We start from the raw sequence: 5,866 nt of genomic DNA on the forward strand, positions 1-5,866 counted from the left end.
TGGCCCGAACTAAACTTTTTATTTACCAGGTAAGGCCCACTGGTCCAATAGCTCTTTTTCAGAAGCTACCTGGTCACAAATAATATCTCAATGAAGTGGCTCATCATCTGAAAATGTCAAATACTAGAAACGTATGTTTCTCAATGTGGAGGGGAAAACCAGAGGAGCCGTAGAAGAATCTACGCGACCACGGAGAAAACACGCAAACTCCAAATATACAGGTGTCGGGGTCGGAATCGAACCCACGTCTCCCTGTATACCAGGCGAGGTAGTTGACATCTCTCAATAACTGCCTCCTCATAGCCGTATCTCCACAAAAACAATGCGAGTGGTTCTACTCATCCCGTCAGCCTTCTGAGAGTAGATCTCAGCAGCATCATTGATTCAACACAAGCAGCATCCTGGTGAGGATTGGACACTTGGTGACTAATCAGCAGTCAGGCTTGCTTGAACCAACACTGATGAATTGCCAGGTCCTCTTGGCAGGGACCCACTCTGATAGACATGGATCAAGTTCAGCAAATAACTCTGTCACGCACTGGCTCGAGCCTGGCCCTGCGGATGTCACTGGAGTGCACGGATACACGGCACCCTCTCCTGGGTGAATCTCTGGCTGCGATGGCAGTGGCGCACGAACACAATCCCGAATTAAACAAAATCAACACATTCGTTAATAACCCGGCGGCCTTTAAAGAAGAACACATACAGGCGACGCTTCGGACAATGGCCTTCCTGTCCAAGCCGGCAGCTCGCCACTTCAACAGTTGGGACGACTGCCCCGAGTGTCGGTGCGTGGCCTCTACCCGCGGCCTCTGCTCATGGTGGAGGTGGCAATGAGACCAAACCTCATGAGCTAAATGACCTAAGGGGCTGTCCATAAATGACGTCACGCGATTTTGGACGACTTTTGACCCCACCCTCCCTCGTCACACGGCGTCACGAAAAGTCAGACCCCCCCCCCTCAAATATGACGTCACAAAGCTCTGCCCCCCATCCCCCCACAAAAAATAAAACACGCTTCAAATAGCTTTAAAGTATTGTCATTGTAGTGCGTATTTAATGTGCCACTGCACTATGATGTTGTAGGATAAAACATTTATTAAAAGTATATTTAATTAAGTAGAACGTGTTGACTATATTTATTTAAAGTTACGCATTTTGATGTGACGTCACATTTCTCAACCCCCCCCCCTCGTCACACATCGTCACAAATGTCTGACTCCCCCCCCCCCCTAGGTGCGTGACGTAATTCAAGGACGTCCTCTAAATAACCTAACCAACATGGACGTCCTCTAAATAACCTAACCAACATGGACGTCCTCTAAATAACCTAACCAACATGGACGTCCTCTAAATCAGTGCTCCCCAACCTTTTTGGCACCAGGGACCGGTGTCATGGAAGACAATTTTTTCACGGACGGGGGGGGGGGGGTCATGATTGGGTCTTTCCCCCTTTTCAAAGAAGCTGACTGAGACAAGTGCGCAGTGCGGGAAAGAGGCGCTCACCTCTTGCTGTGCGGCTCGGTTCCTAACAGGCCACGGACCGGTACTGGTCAGCGGCCCGGGGGTTGGGGACCCCTGCTCGTCTCAATGAGCTCACCAACACGGACGCCCGATCAGTAATCTCCACCGCCGCCGTGTGGCCACGTGGTACAACTGCAGTGCCACAGTGCGGGCGAGGCAGCTGCGGCACTCTGCGCTGTCTTCGCCGAGGGGGTCCGAGGGGGGTTGGGGGGGGGCTCTGGGGTGCATCCCGGGGGGGTCAGGAGGGGTGCGGGCACCTCATCGCGTGCCGCTTTCAGATGCGCTTCTGCGGCCATCGCTCTTCCTTCCGATATTTGGAAGCCATTGGAGCTCTGCACTTTTAAATGTCTTTGACAACCCATTTCTTTAGAACTGCTTTTTGTGTTTAGTTTGTTGTTCTTCACCAGCAGCCAGCACCTCCGATTATCGCGGTTGGCTACGTACGGTGCGATAGAAGTTCAACATACATGTTGTATGTTAGTGCTGTATGTTGTGCATTGGTGTTGCAGCCAGCCAGAAACCGGCGCGACCAACAATATCCCCAAGCTCTGTGGTCCTACATTGGGATAATTTGTCGATACCGCGTTGGCAGTGGTGCACAAATAAAACTCACTGAACACATTCGTTAATACCACGGCTGCCTTAAGAGGAAAATATATCATGGGCGATGTTTGAAGCAATGGGCCCCATTGCATGGCATATGTTTGCCCAGTTCCATTCAAGAGCGAGTATGCATGTGAGGGGAGAGAACCAACGCGTGCGAGGGGGAAACATTAAATCCCCTCGAGATGGAAATGTCTCCGCTTGCTGCGCTTCCAGACCCTGGATAGGCCAGGAGATGGCGACCTTAGCGACCACGGGGAGTTTCACAACATTTGTGTGGTGATCCACACGTGCACATACACAACACACACACTCACACAGACTCACTCACTCACACAGACTCACTCACTCACACAGACTCACACACTCACACAGACTCACTCACTGACACAGACTCACACTCACACAGACTAACACACTCACACAGACTCACTCCCTCGCACAGACTCACTCACTCACACAGACTCACTCACTCACACAGACTCACTCACTGACACAGACTCACACTCACACAGACTAACACACTCACACAGACTCACTCACTCACACAGACTCACACACTCACACAGACTCACTCACTCACACAGACTCACACACTCACACAGACTCACTCACTGACACAGACTCACACTCACACAGACTAACACACTCACACAGACTCACTCACTCGCACAGACTCACTCACTCACACAGACTCACTCACTCACACAGACTCACTCACTGACACAGACTCACTCACTCACACAGACTCACATACTCACACAGACTCACTCACTCACACAGACTCACTCACTCACACAGACTCACACACTCACACAGATTCACTCACTCACACAGACTCACACACTCACACAGACTCACACACTCACACAGACTCACACACTCACACAGACTCACTCACACAGACTCACTCACACAGACTCACACACTCACACAGACTCACTCACTCACACAGACTCACACACTCACACAGACTCACTCACTCACACAGACTCACACACTCACACAGACTCACTCACTCACAGACTCACTCACTCACACAGACTCACACACTCACACAGACTCACACACTCACACAGACTCACTCACTCACACAGACTCACACACTCACACAGACTCACTCACTCACACAGACTCACACAACTCACACAGACTCACTCACTCACAGACTCACTCACTCACACAGACTCACTCACTCACACAGACTCACTCACTCACACAGACTCACTCACTCACACAGACTCACACACTCACACAGACTCACACACTCACACAGACTCACTCACTCACACAGACTCACACACTCACACAGACTCACTCACTCACACAGACTCACTCACTCACACAGACTCACACACTCACACAGACTCACTCACTGACACAGACTCACACTCACACAGACTAACACACTCACACAGACTCACTCACTCACAGACTCACTCACTCACACAGACTCACACACTCACACAGACTCACACACTCACACAGACTCACTCACTCACACAGACTCACACACTCACACAGACTCACTCACTCACACAGACTCACACACTCACACAGACTCACTCACTCACAGACTCACTCACTCACACAGACTCACTCACTCACACAGACTCACTCACTCACACAGACTCACACACTCACACAGACTCACACACTCACACAGACTCACTCACTCACACAGACTCACACACTCACACAGACTCACTCACTCACACAGACTCACACAGACTCACTCACTCACACAGACTCACTCACTCACACAGACTCACACACTCACACAGATTCACTCACTCACACAGACTCACACACTCACACAGACTCACTCACTCACACAGACTCACTCACACAGACTCGCACACTCACACAGACTCACACACTCACACAGAATCACTCACTCACACAGACTCACACAGACTCACTCACTCACACAGACTCACTCACTCACACAGACTCACTCACTGACACAGACTCACACACTCACACACACTCACACAGACTCACACACTCACACAGACTCACACACTCACACAGACTCACTCACTCACACAGACTCACTCACTCACAAAGATCCCCCGTATATCCTGAACAGACTGTTGGGGCAAGTGCTGTTAGCGAGCACCTATGCACGGCACACGAGGGAGTGGGTAGCCAGGACCACGCCCGGCCGCCTTTGTCTCCCTAGTGACGATGTTTACACAAAGCGCCGCGCTAACCGCTGCACCGCCGCTCCCCACTGTTACAGTGCAGCACTGTCCCCAGGTAAGATGGCCGCCCGCCCCCACGTGACTCGGCGCGCGCACTCGGCACGTGGTGTCAGCACCACGTGGTGTCACCCAGCGCGCGCGGTCTCGCGCCGCCATCACTGCTCACGGAGTCGCTGCCGCGTGAGTCTCTGGGCCTCTGTGTGTGAGTCTCTCTGTGTGAGTCTCTCTGTGTGAGTCTCTCTGTGAGAGTCTCTGTGTGAGAGTCTCTGGGTCTCTGTGTGAGAGTCTCTGTGTGTGAGTCTCTCTGTGAGGGTCTCTCTGTGTGAGAGTCTCTGAGTCTCTGGGTGAGAGTCTCTGGGTGAGAGTCTCTGAGTCTCTGTGTGAGAGTCTCTCTGTGTGAGTCTCTGTGTGAGGGTCTCTCTGTGTGAGAGTCTCTGTGTGAGTCTCTGTGTGAGAGTCTCTGGGTGAGAGTCTGTGTGAGTCTCTGTGTGAGAGTCTCTGAGTCTCTGGGTGAGAGTCCCTGGGTCTCTGTGTGAGAGTCTCTGGGTCTCTGTGTGAGAGTCTCTCTGTGTGAGTCTGTGTGTGAGGGTCTCTCTGTGTGAGAGTCTCTGAGTCTCTGGGTGAGAGTCTCTGAGTCTCTGTGTGAGAGTCTCTGGGTCTCTGTGTGAGGGTCTCTGTGTGAGAGTCTCTGGGTGAGAGTCTGTGTGAGTCTCTGTGTGAGAGTCTCTGAGTCTCTGGGTGAGAGTCCCTGGGTCTCTGGGTGAGAGTCCCTGGGTCTCTGTGTGAGAGTCCCTGGGTCTCTGGGTGAGAGTCTCTGGGTCTCTGTGTGAGAGTCTCTGAGTCTCTGGGTGAGAGTCTCTGAGTCTCTGTGTGAGAGTCTGTGTGAGTCTCTGTGTGAGAGTCTCTGGGTCTCTGTGTGAGTGTCTCTGGGTGAGAGTCTCTGGGTCTCTGTGTGAGAGTCTCTGGGTGAGAGTCTCTGAGTCTCTGGGTGAGAGTCTCTGAGTCTCTGGGTGAGAGTCTCTGAGTCTCTGTGTGAGAGTCTCTCTGTGTGAGTCTCTGTGTGAGGGTCTCTCTGTGTGAGAGTCTCTGAGTCTCTGGGTGAGAGTCTCTGAGTCTCTGTGTGAGAGTCTCTGGGTCTCTGTGTGAGAGTCTCTGGGTGAGAGTCTGTGTGAGTCTCTGTGTGAGAGTCTCTGGGTCTCTGTGAGAGTCTCTGGGTGAGAGTCTCTGGGTCTGTGGAGAGTCTCTGAGTCTCTGTGTGAGAGTCTCTGAGTCTCTGGGTGAGAGTCTCTGAGTCTCTGTGTGAGAGTCTGTGTGAGTCTCTGTGTGAGAGTCTCTGAGTCTCTGGGTGAGAGTCTCTGGGTCTCTGTGTGAGAGTCTCTGGGTCTCTGTGTGAGAGTCTCTGAGTCTCTGTGTGAGAGTCTCTGGGTGAGAGTCTCTGGGTCTCTGTGTGAGGGTCTCTGTGTGAGTGTCTCTGGGTGAGAGTCTCTGAGTCTCTGGGTGAGAGTCTCTGAGTCTCTGGGTGAGAGTCTCTG

This window comes from Lethenteron reissneri, chromosome 60, assembly GCF_015708825.2.
Source record: "Lethenteron reissneri isolate LAM-NWPU_2019-01 chromosome 60, ASM1570882v1, whole genome shotgun sequence".
Taxonomy (NCBI): Eukaryota; Metazoa; Chordata; class Hyperoartia; order Petromyzontiformes; family Petromyzontidae; genus Lethenteron; species Lethenteron reissneri.